This window comes from Egretta garzetta, unplaced genomic scaffold (genome assembly GCF_000687185.1).
Source record: "Egretta garzetta isolate BGI_Z169 unplaced genomic scaffold, ASM68718v1 scaffold159, whole genome shotgun sequence".
Classification (NCBI taxonomy): domain Eukaryota; kingdom Metazoa; phylum Chordata; class Aves; order Pelecaniformes; family Ardeidae; genus Egretta; species Egretta garzetta.
This window is the reverse complement of record NW_009260762.1, coordinates 159034-175059: the sequence shown is the minus strand read 5'-3', so window position 1 is coordinate 175059 and position 16026 is coordinate 159034. Positions and strand designations below refer to the sequence as shown.

Here is a 16026-nt window from a genome sequence, read left to right as displayed (position 1 = left end):
GATTCTGCATCTTGTTTTTTGTTAATTCAGAACAACTCTGCTTTTATTAGGTTTGTGTTATCTCTTATTTTACTACAGTCTTTTTTGCATTTCATAAATACTAATTCCCCAGACAGTCTCTTTTGTTTAGCAGTTTTCAGCTATCACAGGCTTTTCTGTTTTCCTTTCCTCTCCCGTCCCAGAGAGATGTCATCCTCTGCCATCAAAAGGAAGAGCTTCTAAAAGGAAGCTCTTCAGCCCAGAGATGTCAGAGCAATTTTTTTTTTTTTACTCTGTATCATTTTTGTTTTCTTCTCTGTGTTCCTTCCCCTTCACTTTCTAATGCCAGAACCATGCCTGTATTTCACTTGCTTCCTTCCAGGGGACTGTGATGCCTGTTCACCAACTTTTTTCTCCTGTCATGCATGGATAGACATTTTAGACCATTCATTCATCTTTATACTGATGTCAAGGGACCAGACGGCTTTACCAGATGCCAGTCAAACCCAGAAAGCTATTCCCAGGCTCGTGGGTTTGTTACTGGTTTTTTTATTTCTTATGGAATTGCCCAAACTTCTTGTTTTCCTTCATGTTTTCCTTCACCTCCTGTACTGTGCCTCTAGTTGTTTTTATCATGCAGACTGCGGTAGGCTGAAGCAAGTAGGCAGAGTTGCAGCGCTTCATTTAAGCTGTACCCACTAACCAGATTCTTAATGCTACTTCTCCAGATTGGACTGGTTTGGCTTAATATTGTGCACCTATTCCAGATAGATAAACTGTGCTGCTCACGCCCCTGTTGCTTGCAGTGAACCCAGTACTTTTCCAGAAAAAAATCAAGTGCTGCCTTTTACTTCTCGCCATGACCTCTGTGAGCTTTATGGTTTTTTCAGTAACATACAGGTTCATTTTCAGCAGTGTGGCTAACCCATATTATCAAATTAAAAACCAGACCAACACCTGTAAACCTCCTTTTTTGTACTTTAAGTGATGTTTTTTCATCCCGGTATAACATGTTGGAGTGCTCTTGACTGTACTGAACTTTGATGACTTTCCATTAGATCTCAGTGGCATATAAGAGAGTCGTTTTGATGAACAGGAAACTATCTGTGTTGCTGCAGTACATGCTATACATTTTCACAACAGGCAGTGCCAAATGTCTGTTATTAATTTCTCATAGTCACCAACTTGATATGGAAGTTGCACCCGATGGTGAATCTCACAAGTGTTGGTCTGGAAAGAAATAACAAAGAGGGAAGGCTGTAAGTCTAAACCAAATGCTTTGATTATCTGTAATCTGCTGACACCAGCGTTCTTTACTGCCACAATTTCTCAGCCTGAATTTTGAGACTTCAGTTTAATCCCTTTACTTAACCTTTACCTAACTGGGGGGACTAGAAACTTTGGGGAGGACAAATATTTAAAGAGATACTTTGTTCTGAAATTCTCCCAGAGAAGTACCAAGAACCAGGGCTGAAAATTAAACCCCATCTCCCATCTTAAAGTAAGAGCAGAATCACAGAAAACTGAAAGTGCTGGTAGCATGTGGTTACCTTGCCTTGGACCCGGCAGAGTTGCCCTTGGACAGGGAAAAGATATTGGGAGAGGACAAGGTTCAGCTTGTGAAGGTAGAAAAATGCAGCAACACTGGACCAGTTCTTTGGGGCTTGCTTCTCGCATCTGGAAAGTGGTGATGATGCATTGTGCTTTGAAGTTTACAGACGGGAAAAGACCAGATAAGTACTGAGTGTTATTTTTATCCCAGACCTCAGTCTGCAATAGCGGCTCCAGATGCAGTTTCAGGAGGAATTACCCATCCCACCAGCACCTGCAGATCCCTCTGCAGTTTATCTGAGGTTTATGTGGGAACCAGCATTTATTCCCATTGAATGTGTACATCTGTTGCCTTCAGTCCCTAACGAGGCAGGTCATAGCTAAAATATGCCCATATTTTAGTGGACTCGGGACTACTCCACTGCCCTGCCATAGGGAGCCAAGAGATCTCACAGTACTTCCAACAAGCTGTAATCTTAGGCTACAGCTGACTCCTAAGATTTACTGATCTCAGTTGATTGACAAAAACTACGTGGGGAGGGGAGGACATTGTCTGCAATGTTGGGGTGGGTGAAGAGGGAACAAAAAGTATTACTAGGCTGATGTGTAGGCTCTGCATAGCCTAGCTGGCTGTTCAGCAGTTCAGTTTTTCTCAGCTAATCTTGGGAAGTGTTTTCTCCTCCTGGAACTGGTACTAAGGGAACCTGCGGTTTATTTCTGCTCAGGTGGTCCTTCTCTCTCTGGAGCTGCAGACAAGAGAACATGAATCATTAAAAGCGAAACGGGACCAGATGTTCTGCATCAGGTTTAAACTAGTAGTGTATGATAGCTGCTTTATTTCAATCTCTCTGTGAGTTTGGGAGCAGCCTCATCCTATTTAACATTCATGTCTTCCTTTGAAAATGTTTGCCTCTTCCCTCCTCTGCTCCCAGCCCTCCATGGGTTTGAAAGTTCAACTTGAGCTCTAGCGGTATTGAGTGCAGCTTGGAAAAAGGATGCTAGAGGGATTAAATGAAGAGCAGCCGAGGAGAGTGAGGAAAGAGCAGTGAGAGGCACAAGTGAAAAAGAAATTCAGGCAGAATGAAGAGTTAAGGCTAACCTTAAAATAACTGGGATTACCTTGGTCTCTCTATTGCATTAACCAGGGGCTGAGACAACACAGTGGTGTTAATAAGGTGAATTTGGGGGTCTTGACCACTTCTGCAGAGCACTGGGGAGAGGGGCTGAAGTTGAGGGCTTGCACTTGCATGTGCATGAAGAGAGGTGATGGTGAGTTGGAAGAAGAGAGCACCCAGGAGGACAGAAGAAGTTGAACGAAATTACAGTTTGTTCCTGGAAGCAGTGAATCCCATGTACTGCTTTCCCCTGTGAGCAAAGCTCATTTTTAAACAAACAAAGCCAGAGATAAATGTAGGTCATGGAGTAGGAAGAGAAGGTCTCTAAAAACAGTAGGAGAAGTTGGGAAGAGGCTTTGTGAGACTTCCCTCCTCGTGCTAGCTGGGATGCACGGCAGTTGGAAGATACACAGGGGGGTGGATTATGTGAATGGATGTAGGGTTGCAGACACCTGATCAAAAGTATAAAGTGTGGTCCTTGCAAATGGACCTTCACATGGTGACCTGCTCCAGCTAGTATTCCAGAAGGGATTCAGAAACAGCAGGATAAGCAGACTTCCATGAAATCAGTTTTATATTTGAAATGCAAAACTAAAAGTGCTGAGCGCACTTGGATGCCGCTGTTAATCTCCAGGTCAGCTGTGCTGATGCATTTCATAAAAGGCAGGAGACGTTCAAAGAGCAAAATCCACTGTTAATTTTCAGCATGTTTGTGGGAGGCGTTTGTGGGAGGCATTTGTGCCATGGAAGCCCCCCCATGAGGCGAAGGGCACGGCGGCACTTGGCAGCTCTCCTTGCCTTGCAGAGATGGGTCCTGCAGCAGCGCTGCAGGTTGGAGGAGGAACCATGAGCTCTTCATTCATGAGTGCAGTGGGTGGAAGTTACTGCACAGAGAATCTAAAATGACAGCACTTTTAGCTGGAAACTGTAATTTAGGTTTACTTCTCCCATCAGGCATATATCAGCTCTTGCCACACTATGTGAACTTGTCACTTTTCCCTGCTCCTAAATCCATGTCACCTGGCAGCTCTGGAGAAGGATGACCTCCATGCAGTAAGCCAGAACAGCATTGACTCCCAGTGCTTCTCAGGAGCCATCAGGTGCCTCTGCTGTCTTGCTTGAAATCATCAGAGAGGTGACGGCAGTTCCAGGTACTGCCTGGCTGCGGCACCGCGGATGCTCCTCAGACCACCCTACCCTACTGAGCAACATCAGCCGCCGTGCGTGCTTTGCCTCCACTGTGCTGCTGAACTTTTTTCAGCCCCACCTACTTAGGCATGAGAGTGGATTCCAGTGCTTCAGTACAGCCTGGAAGCACCCGTGCGCCCTAGCCTGCCACTCACGTAAGCCGGTGTGCCATCTGGGTGCTTACCACTGGGATGTGAGCAGGGATGTACATATGTGTATGCGTGCATGTGTATATAGGAAGATGTATGTATTCCCGCCCAGCTTACTAGCATTATTTGTTAATCAAAGAGTAAATTTGCAGCTTATAAAAATTAAAAAGTGCTGAGAACAGTTACAGGCTGGTAAGGGTAGGCAAGCAGAAGCCAGCAGCTGCTGGAGGTAGCGATAGCCGAGCAGTCAGTCCTCCCGTCAGTACATTTCCAAGGCTGTAATACCAAAAAATGGCACGGTGAGTGCAAAGTGCCAGGCGCTATGTTTTACCTGTGCTGAGAGGGGGCTGTCCCTGTGGGCAGCTGAGGAGCCCCACGGGAGGTGGAACAGCCCTGGCCCTGTGCAGGGGACAGAGCCGTCCTGTTCCCCGCTGCGCCGGAGAGGGCACATTCCCATCAAGGGCCCACACTTGGCTCCCCTCGCCCCCACGGCTGAATGCCTCGGCTCGCCTGGGGAGAGGGGGGGTCTCCCCGATCTCTCCATGCACTCCATGCTGCAGCCAGCTCAGGGACGGCACGGGGGGGATTTTGCTTTGGGGGAATTTTGCACACCAGAGCAAGAGCTAGCTGAAAACTTGGTCCTGGGGCTCTGTTTTCTTCTGATCTTTGCTGGCATGCTCAAGCTGCAGGTGGGACAAGGCAGGTGACAAGGGTACGAGAGCAGCGAAGAGGGAGCCAGCCCTTTCAGCAGATAGAGAGGGAACTGATGAGAGGCTGGCGTGCGTTCAGCATCCGTGAAAGGAGCAGAGAGCAAGGAGACGGTGCTTGGCTGCAGCCAGGGAAGGATCCCAAAAGCAAGAGCTCAGAGTGGCCTTTTCTGCTTGTTTTCTTTGGGAAGTTTAAAAAAGAATGAGCATTAAAAAAAAGGGGGGAAAAAAAGATGATGTGGAATTTCTTTCAGGGTGTAGCTGAGGGAACAGTTTCAAAAAAATAGCTGCCATTTAAAGAAATACTAAGAATTTGTTCTTCCATTGTAAATTAACATTTAGTATGCAGTCCCTAAATGGATCTGTTATTAGATGAGACAGAGAACCCTTAGAAATCACTGTAAACACAGCTGTAGAGAGGAGGAAAATTAACAAGGCATCGTGCTAATAATTGTACCTTCCAGTTGTCTTAAATAGCTGATGGAAGTTACTTTTTACGTTGCCCTCGTGCTCCGGCATAAGAAGGCTTAATGTAGCAAGTCAGATGCTTAAAAATACAACCAAGGTACTTCTAGGTTTGTCAGGATTTAAAGATTACCTAGGCATGTTTTCTGTTCTTTTATTGCTATGCTGAGGTCTCCCCCACTGCAACTCAGAGGGACCCAGGGAGTCAGGAATTTTCCAGCAAGGGCCTGGTGGTCAGATCCGCAGAGCGTTGGGTGTTGTCGTCTGCGTGGAGCTGGCGCAGTGGGTGGAGGATGCTTTTGGGAAGAGGTGTCTGTGGCCAACAGAGAGGGCAGCCTTATGCAGATACTCTTTGCTTCCCAGAGAAGCCTATGGTGGAGTTACTTGTGGTTGGCTGCTGGCAGTGAGTCTCCTTCACTGAACAAAGACTGAAACATCTGGGGTTTTTTTAATAAAATCAGAAAATACTGCAAAAGGAAACAAACCCCTCTCCTGTGTCATGGTACATCTTCAGCCCTTTGCTTTGGTCCCTCTTTGGGTCTAATCCTGGCAGCATTAGGGTTGGACTAAATGCTGCTAGCTTGTTTGGGGCTGAGCATCCCTCAGGGTTGGGGTCATTGGCATTTGCCTCAAGGTAGAAGAAATCAGACCTAGGAAGCTATTGATGAAACAGGCTTTCCCTCTTAACCCAGAATCTTATTTCTGTTCTACTTCATTCTGTGGCAGGAAGGTTTCCTGGGAAGCCTGTTGTAATTAAGATTATAAATGGATGCTGCATTTTAATGGAAAAGGCCTTTTGTCTTTTCAAGCAGGGGGTCATCTAATTCTTTTCGTACAGTAGCAGAAAGGTGAAAAGTTTCCGGTTAACTATAATTAAGGCTGTGGAGAAAGAGCAACCCTGGTTAGTTGCCTTCTGTGAACATTAGTGAGCGGCATGGACAAAGGTGCCAGGAAAAGTTACCTCGGAATAGGAAGATTTAGTCTGAGCACAATATAACCTCACCAAGGGGAAGTAAAAGAAATTCAGTGTTAATTTATAATAGTTTAGTTCAGAAGAAAATCCCTTATCCAAAGGATTTGGGTATTTTGCCAGTCTGTGCCCAGATGAATTAATTCAAATCATTACTTGAAAAAAAAAGAGTCATACTGAGATAAGAGATGAAATCTGTTCTTGTTTCTCCCACCGACCTGCTGAGGAGTGAGCTCAGCTCTCTCCTCTCCATCTCCTTGGCGCCTTTGCACCATCCAGTCAGGCAGCAAGCGAGCCTCACCGGGGATTGCTTACGGCAGGGTTGCACACTGTCGGCGCGATCACTCCTACTTCCAACATCTTACCTTAACAAAACCAGCACGGCGTTTCTTACAATACTTAGAAATATCTTAAGGGTGGATGTCATGAGGATGGAGCCAAACTTCTCAATGGTGCCCAGTGACAGGACAAGGGGCAATGGGCACAAACTGAAGTATAAGAGGTTCCAGCTGAATGTGAGAAAGAACTTCTTTACTTTGAGGGTGACAGAGCACTGGAACAGGCTGCCCAGGGGGGTTGTGGAGTCTCCTTCTCTGGAGATATTCAAAACCCGCCTGGATGATGTCCTGTGCAACCTGCTCTAGGTGAACCTGCTTTAGCACGGGGGTCAGACTAGCTGATCTCCAGATGTCCCTTCCAACCCCTGCCATTCTATGATTCTTGGTGGCAGCCTGAGCCTGTACCCATGGTTCGCGGGAGGGAGGAGATGTTAGAAGCGGACATCCTGCAGTGTCCCACACAGAATGCTTGCCCCAGTCATGGGGGACAGGGACTCAACATGGCTAAGCACGAAATTACGGGGTTCCCCTCTCCTCCAGCGGGTTGCTAAAGCCTGTGCATTATATGTAAAGAAAGCAGCTATGCAGCAGCTATCTTCTGGTTTTCCTATTTGGGTTTTGAAAGCTTTGGAGCAACATTGGTGCGTTACATGCTGAGTTAAAAATTGGAAACGTATTACCCTGATTTAGCATGGGACTGAGTAAATTGTATTCAGTTAAAATAGCAGATATCCTGCTGAGAAGAAAATAACTATTTCTACTTGACTGTGTGACACCTAAGCTGCAACCCAGAGGTACAGGAGGAGGATTTGTGTTACCGAGAAACCCATTAACGTCTGCTGCCAGGTCAGAGCTGCCAGGGGTGAGCGGGGCATGTGTGTGCCAGGCAGCTCCAGGCACGCAGGCTGCCTGCATCTGCAGCAGTTGCTGAAAGCCTTGTTTCCGAAGTGTGTAAAATATATAGGTTTGCAACATGAGCTTCGCTTCCAGGAGCCACTATCCCAAGTTTGTGAAGCTTGAAGGACTCACAAGGAGACACCTGCCCGCCTGGCAGGATCATTTAGGTCACTCTGACACCTTCCTGGGCAGGTTCTTGAGGTTCCCAGCGCTGGAGATTTCCCACTATTTTCCAGCACAGACATATCTTATCCTTTCAGTTGGGATTTTTCCTACATCTAAACTGACTCTCTCTTGTTTAGCTTTATTATTACTCGTCCTAACTAGTGGGTCCAGACAGAAGGATTGTTCCCTTCCTCCCTGTGGAACTTCTTATGTATTTTTGTATTTACGCATCTACTTTGTCCTGTTTCCCTCCTCCACCCAGTTTATCTCATCCCTACTACCACAGCTTCTTGCAACAGAAAAATAAATGTCAGTTTTTCCATTGTCTCTTAGATACCAGCTACATTAAAATGCAGTTTCTTACTCTGTTTTTTAAGGGCTACTCCCAGCTCCACCCTGGCTGACTCCACGCATCCCCAGCCCAGTGCTCCTCCTGGTACACTATTTGCAGATGTCTGTGGCATGGCTTTTGCTAATCAGTCCTCAAGCCTCTCCTTGAAAACCACATCTACAGCTCCCATAGTAGCGCTGTAATAGCAGAGTACAGCAGCTACAGGTCACTCCCTTGGCTTCGAGCTTCCCAATGCATGTGCTTGTCCCAGTTTGTGATTCCTGTACACCTTGACTGCAACCTGGGAGTTGTGAGATAAATAGTGGAAGTCCCTTTGACCCTATCTATAGTCGCTGGTGACTTGGAGGCAGTTCTGCAACCCCAACCCTTTCCCAAGCAGCTGCAGCCAGCAGTAGTGTACCCTCAGGTAGGGGCTTTCCCAGGTGAGGACGGATGCAGTCGGCTCCCCCCCTCAGCCAAAAAGATGGAGTGCAGCCTCATGCTCTCGGATGTGGCACGCTGTTGCATCCCACCGCCAGGTCACCACTCCCTGTCCCCTGGCTGTATGATGGGAAACTCACTCCTTGCCAGTGTATGTCTGTCAAATCACCCATTAGCTTAATTAAGTTCATCAAGGGTGATAGGTAGGGCCTCCTAAGGGCTACTTGAGGCAACTTTGAGTGGCCAGTGGTTGTAGCATAGAGGTGAAACATCCATGCCTGGTGGACCAGGAGGGTTAGAAAGACTGTGGTTGTGTCCCTATGTGTTACAGGTTACACGCACAGCGCACAGGTACATGGAGCGTGAGCTCAGCTCCAGCCATCAGGGGAAAGGCCAGAAAGTTTTCATTTTAAAATTAAATTTGTAAGATAGCCAGACCTTTCAGCTTTTTAATACAAACAATGATTTATGGCTGCACTTAAAGAATGAGCCGGCAGTGGACAGATTCATCACACGCTGTCCTTTTCTGTCAAAGCAGCAGCAAGTCACTTCAGCGGCGGTGCGGGACGGTTGGGCTCCGGCAGCAGAGCCTCCGCGCGAGACCGCACCTCAGCTCCGAAACCCTCACCCTGCCCAGGCAGCTGAGTTCCCAGCCCGGGGTTTCATCCACTTCTTTATGCTGTGAGGAAAAAGCCACAGTTGGCCATCTGCCAAATTCCCCTTCTCACCTTCCCTTCCGGCATCGGCCACTGGAAAGATGATGCAGAGTGCTCTTTGCACATGCAACGCGAGGACACAAACTTATCTTCTATAAATTAAATCCCAAGAAACCAACTAGCATGAAGATTTTTTATCTTTAATTATTCCCAGCTCGAGGCTCCTCTGGCATTCCCGATGACTTCTTATCTCTCGGGTATATTGCACTTCAACTTGGTCACTTCGATTTTGCCTGCCCTGGGTTTGTAAAATTCCCCCAGAGCTTCAGAAAAGCCACACTCACGGTGGCATGTCCTTCGCCCCCTGCCTCGCCAGGCCATAGGTCTTTCTGCCTGGTCTTCCAGGGGACTTCCAACTTTTCCATATCCTTCTTCAGAGGAGACATTTTACAGGATGTATACATTCATAGCCCCAAACCCTACATACTGACATCAAATAGTTTTAAGCAGGGATAATGGGAATGGAAAGGCTTCCAAAGATGTTTGGGATTATACAGGAGAAGGTGGCATTTAGAAGGGGCTCCCTCTTTTCTTCCTGAATCCATACCTTATTGTGTGACAGAGTCTTAGGCTGATTAAAAAGCTCAGTTTAACATACAGCTGGTATCAGTTCATGCCAAGCTGTGATTTTTCAAGGAGATTTTCACATTATTTAGGCTCTCCAAGATAAAAAGGCCAATACTTAATGGCCCAGTTGTGATGTTTTTCCAGGAAAGCATCAGCATCTGCAGCCGCATGTGTGTCTGCTGCTGGATTTTGACTGGTTTAGTGTTGTTTCTTTTCTAGCACCCAGATTATGTACTGGACAAAGGAGAGCGAATGCCAGAGTTGATGCGGGCTTCGGGGGTGTCATTATTCAAGTAATGGTAGCTTCCGGAGCCAAAGTAATGCAACTGCTGAATTATTTTACCCTTCCCTTCTACGTGCATGCACACGGATGAAGTTGGGACCATGTGTAGGAAGAAGGAGGGAATATGTGAAGCAGTTTAGGATTTTTGACAATGCAGTGCTAGCAGCTACTGTGTATGACTGGTTTGCTCTCAACAGCTTTGATCCTTCTTTTCATAGCCCTGGTGCATTCTGTGCAGTGGGAACTGAAAATGGTGTGGTTATCTTGGCTTGCAATACCGAGAATTATTTGAAAAAAATGCATATTCAGCCTCAGCTTAGAATCATAGAATCATCTAGGTTGGAAAAGACCTTTAAGATCATCAGGACCATCCATTAATCTAGCCCTGACATCCCACCACTAAACCATGTCCCTAAGCACCTCGTCTACCCATCTTTTAAACTCCTCCAAGGATCGGAACTCGACCACTTCCCTGGGCAGCCTGTTCCAATGCTTGACAACCCTTTTGGTGAAAAAATTTTTTCCTAATGTCTAACCTAAACCTGCCCTGGCGCAACTTGAGGCCATCTTCTCTTTGGGGCAATAAATTCAATGCATGAAATGGAGAAAAGAAAGCAGCTTTGTAATATTTCAGGAGTTTCCTTCAGAGGGGAGAATTTGTCTCCAAAATTTTCTCACTTAGAAAAAATGCTTCTAAGTTAATATTGCTTCTATTATCTTCTATTTTCCAGCCACTCCGTAGAGACATTTTCATAGCAAATTTGTATACCAGTTTGTCTGTCCTCAAGTTGTCGGGGGAGACATTAAGCATTTCCATCTCCAGTAGGCATGATGTTCTTTTTAGTCTGTTTTATTGGATTCTGGACAAATATTAATTGAGGTTTTGGTGGGGTTCTCATTTGAGTGCTGGAAATTTTTTTAAAAGTTAAGAATAATATGCTATGAAATGTGAAATAAATCAAAGCATGAAATGGTTGCAAGGCTATTACTTAAAATAAAAATATTGTAGCCCAGGTCAGTTTAATAACATCCCTTTATCTAAAATGCAGTTGTTCTTTTCGGTTCAGTGTTTTGATTCACATAGCTTATAATTGTCTGACTGTCATCTGTAGAAATCTGCAGAGAGTAATAATTGTTTGCTATGATTTGAGAAATGCTTATGCTTGGACTGTCAAGTACGAAAAATTGCTAGTTCCCCTTTATTGTTTAATGCTGAACGTTTTTAAGAAAATTATCTAGAACTTAGTATGTAGAATATATATACACCAAGTAGGGTAACTGTGGATGCAAAATGTGAAAGCCAAGTATTAAAATAGTCTAAACTATGCCCGTAACTTCAGGGCTGTCCATCAGGGTTGCAAGAATCTTATTCATGCTTTTTATGTGAAAACGGGATTGGAAACATGCTTGCATGTAACCTCCTGCTCAAGAAAAGAAGCATTTGGGAAAAAGTAAATACCAAGAAACATTTTATGTGTTAAATAGCAAACACCTCCTAGAACTCGGATGGTGTGGTTGATGGGCTGGGGGAAGGCAAGCTGATAATAGCCAAGGGATTTTAGTCAACCGAAATACTGAAATACTAGTCTCTCTCAGTGTCACATAACTAGGGCCATTAGTGCCACCTATAGATCATCTGCCTGACACTTCTGATGTTAAGACCTTATTTTCAATGGATTCTGAGCCTGTTGCACACACCTTCTAAGCACAGACCATTAAGAAGAATTTGGTGGAGATGAGCTCTGGTTTACGCTAAGCTTAGAAGTGCTACTGGATAGACCCAGCTGGGTGTTCATCAGCGGTACAGCTGGTTTTGATTGATAGCTGCTTGGACCACAGATAAGGGGAACGCCCTGGCAACTTGCATAGTTCTAGTGTAGGACAGAACCCAACCCTCCAAACACAAGTGTAATCGAAGAAGTAAAGGCAGATGCAAAGACTTGGTTAATGCACACCTGAGGAGAAAAAGCAACTTAGCAGGGCATGGGACTGCAAGCTCCATCCACGATATTTATCCTCCTTATTCCACTCTAAACTGGTTTGGATAATTTTGCCCTTTAGTCTGCCATGCCCAAATGTCATGTTAGCCCTCCCAATGTAGGTTGGTTGTGAGCTTGGTTACGGTAATGTGCAGAGCAGCAGCTGCAGGCAATGCACTAGAAAGAAAGAAACCCCTGCCTTATAAGCGTGGGGGAAACTTCTTTGCACACTGATATTTTATAGCAAGACAAAATTTAATTAACTTTTTTCTGAGTGACACTTAGGTATTTCCATCCTTCTATTAAAAAAGTGCTTTCAGTGCAGGTCACTGTGAATTGGATTGCTCTCTTCTTCTGGTTTGCCGTACGCTACTGTATTCAGAAAAGCAACATTAATTAAAAGTGTCCTGTGCTTAAATCTGAACTTGCTGCTTGGCCATCAAGCTGGGAAAGGCCCTCAAAGATTATTTTATCCCACTGTGCCTAAGTAGCCAGAAGAAAATACCTCCTACCTCATCACTGTGACTTACCTTGAATAACCTTTGCACGCCGTGGGTTGCTGACTGTTAGTCAGCAGATATATTTCTGGTCAGTATATTCTCTGGCGCACCACACTCAACCCCCCCACACACACCCCCCCATCCCCCCTGTACAGAACACGTCCACACGAGCAGCATGTGCTGTCCTTAGCTTTCCTCCCTCGTTGTTAGTTTGGGACTGGTAGAGATGAGAAGCTTCTGGGGTCAGAGTGTCCCCAGACTACTTTTTTTTCTTCTTCTTCTTCCTTTAAATGCCTCTGACCTTGGGACTCTCCTGCTGCTCTTGTTGCCTCCCTGTTCAACTCGGTTGCTGCATCAGAAAAGGAAGAAAAACTTTGATCTTGACATGCCCTTCTTCTCTGTCCCCTGTTACAACTTCTGCAGGAAAAAAAACCCCATGATCCAGTGCATCTGTGGTGTTGTCAGCCCTTTCAGGGAAGAGCAGATGCTTTTATCAGGTACCTTCCCAAAACCTTTAATGCCCAGCTGAAGTCCAAGTTGAACTGTCAGAGGACAGACCCGAGCACTGGCTTTATCAGCAACCCCACGCTGCTCTCAGGGTAACCTGCACACACGCTTAAAAGCGTCCTCTCCAAAAGTGGGGTGGATTTAGGCCATTCCTTATTGTGGCTTCTTGGACTGCGGGATCCACAGGGACCTCTGGTAATGACCGTAGATGCAGCAAGCAGCCTCCAGGCAGCAGCAAATCCGCTGTAGCCACATCTATAGCAGCTTTGGGGGAAGACAGTCCATGGCCCTAATTGTTTGACTTGCCCTTCACCATCTATGGGTTTAAAGATACCTGTCCCTTGGATCCTATCCCTCTGGCAGCTTAAATCTGTAGTGTGTATTTTCCTCGTTTGTGAGCACATTTTCACTGGCCAAGTGGACCTCACAGTGGTGCCCAGCAACAGGACAAGGAGCAATGGGCACAAACTAAAACATAAGAGGTTTCAGTTGAACGTGAGGGAGAACTTCTTTACTTTGAGGGTGACAGAGCACTGGAACAGGCTGCCCAGGGGGGTTGTGGAGTCTCCTTCTCTGGAGATATTCAAAGCCTGCCTGGACAAAGTCCTGTGTAACATGTGCTAGGAGAACCTGCTTTAGCAGGGGGGTTGGACTAGATGATCTCCCGAGGCCCCTTCCAACCCTTGCCATTCTGTGAGTCTGTGATTCTGTAAATGTTGTTCCAGTCTCGTGTAATCTTATTTTTTTCCCAGTTCCCTTCACCAGCTTCAGGAGTGAAATTCTTACGTGGCTTAAAATCCTTGTCTGTATCTTAAAATGAGGCGGAACCGTATTAGCATCAGATAGCTCAGTGTTAATATATAATTCCAAGTATCAAATTGAAAAATGCTGTTATGATTACCTCGCACGGTGCCGTAGGCTCAGGGGACCACGGAGCATGTCCTCAGTGGTTTGCAGCTTACAAGGAGGAGTTTGGTGGTGCTGCAGGAGCTCCCATAAAGGCTCTCCGGTGCCTTACCCGACTTTTCACTACTGCAGGGTGAGTGCGGCTTTCGTGTCGCCCGCTCCCTCAGCAAGAGGGCTGTTACCATTAAACCTCAAGGAGAGCCAGCAGGGCTCTTTGCCGCTCTGGGGGAAGCAGGTAGGTCAGCTCTTCCAGGGTGCCTCGGGTGCGTCAGTCAGCTCCAGAAGAAAATGGGTTTCGATACAGTTGTTCGAGGACAGTCGTTCTAGGACAGTCACTAAATTGGCCTTTTTTTTCAATAAGCTGAAGTCAATGGGCAAAAAAAAATTAAAAGGAAGTAGAGCTTTCAAACCTGTAGTTCCTACAGGGTCCTTCACGCATCGGCCATACCAAATGGTAGTGTAATTTATGAGAAGAGGGCAATACCCTTTTAGTCTTACACTGATATTTAATATGTGTTCTGTGTGCCACTGGACAGGCCAGAGCACGTGCAGAGCTGACCCTGGGGTGTTGGTGTATACCTAGTAAATGTAGCTGACCAAACTTGTACGGCATTTCTTCATATTTCTTCCATGTTAAAAAGAGTGGGAGACAAGTACCACTTCAAAATGCATGAGTATCGTCTTTTAAGTGAATTTAATGTAGTACAATCTCATTTGCAATTGCAAATACTAAGGCTCCATTTTTCCCCTTACTCTGAATGCCTGAAAATCTCATTAATGTTAATGAATGGGGACGAAGTGCTTAGCCTATTGATGTAGGAATGAAATCAGGCGCAAAGCACGGCTCTACAAAGATTCATCTGCAGATTAGGGTCTGAAGCAACCATTAGATTATGAAATCTGGCCTTCTATCTAATACAGGCGATAGAATCTCATCCACTAAATTCTGCATTTATCCCAAGAACAGCACCAGAAAAGCACATATAGTGCATTAACATATTGTAATGTACCAGGATATTCAGGCATTTCTGGGTTTTTTGTTTTTTTATTGTAAAACCAGAGGCAAACAGCAGTACTGTGCTGTATGATATTGATGAAGATCTGCAGGAGGAGAGATTTTAGCATTTTGTCTGTCTGCAGAGGAGAATTTGTACATCTGTGTGTTTGCATAGGGTTTTGTTTAGTTCTTTGACAATTATTCGCTGGTAACTCTAACCAGTATAGAACTGACGATTAGTTCTCTTTCTCTCTGAGGACAGCATAAATTGAAATAGGGATTTTCTATTTCTTTTAACAAAAAAAGTAATTTTCTTCAAAAATCTGTGTGGTCCTTGACAACTCCTATCTAACATCTTATTTTGGAAAAATCCCTGCCAGTTGGTTTTCCTAGGAAACACGAAGCACATTTCACATCTGGCTCCTCATCTCTTGGACTATAACACAAAACTGCCCTTGAAATGCACCTGGGAGGCATTCAGGGGATGCCACACACGCACAAAAGCCGAGCCAAGCGGTCTGAAGGAGCTGCACTGGGCTACTGCATGTTTTAACCATTAGCCAACATCTTGCTGAATAAAGGGGCTAAAGAGATGAGAAAAGTACCAAGGAATTCAGAGGAGAAGTGGTGGGTGGCACTGTACAAAATACAGAGGTCCCAGGCTTGGCACATAAATGCTGTCCTGGTTTGAGGTTTGAGGTGCACCAGCCCCTTGGCGTTGCCCATCCCACGCGAACATTCCTCTGCAGCCCACCGCAGCTCGGAGGGAGGGAGAGCTGCTGCTGCTCCCCTGTTGCAAAAGCTCTTGCTGCCCCTTGGGTGGGTGAAACCTGGGCTCTTAGGGCTTGTCTGTGACAGCACACTTTCCATCTCCTTTCCCTCCAAAGCTCAGAAATCCTACAGCTGGCTCGGTCCCGTCTTGGAGTTTAGTTTGGGTTTTACCTCTAAAGCGCATTTGGATCCTATTCTTGGAGGTTGGTTTTTTTTTAATATGAATCCGGGCTAACCACTGATACTGAAAGCAGAGATTTGACCCATGACTGCAGGAACTGGAGGTTCAGTATGAACCCCCAAGCTGGTGCAAAACCATTTGCCAAGGGTATTACACCCTCGAGGGGGAAGATCCCTACAACCAAAGGCTCTGCACCCCCCCACAGCAGATGTATACGGTTTACATTGCCTCAACTGCTTCATTGCAGTGTCCTGGGATTTGTGTTAACCTAACAAGAAGGTATTGGATACAGTTTTGCTGTGTGCGTTAGAAGGCCACACGCT

General features: G+C 45.7%; 1 protein-coding gene across 1 annotated transcript in view; it reads left to right on the top strand.

Moving 5' to 3' along the window:
• Positions 1-16026, top strand: part of CHST11 (carbohydrate sulfotransferase 11) — a 96107-nt gene that overhangs the window by 78559 nt on the left and 1522 nt on the right. The window lies entirely within an intron of this gene.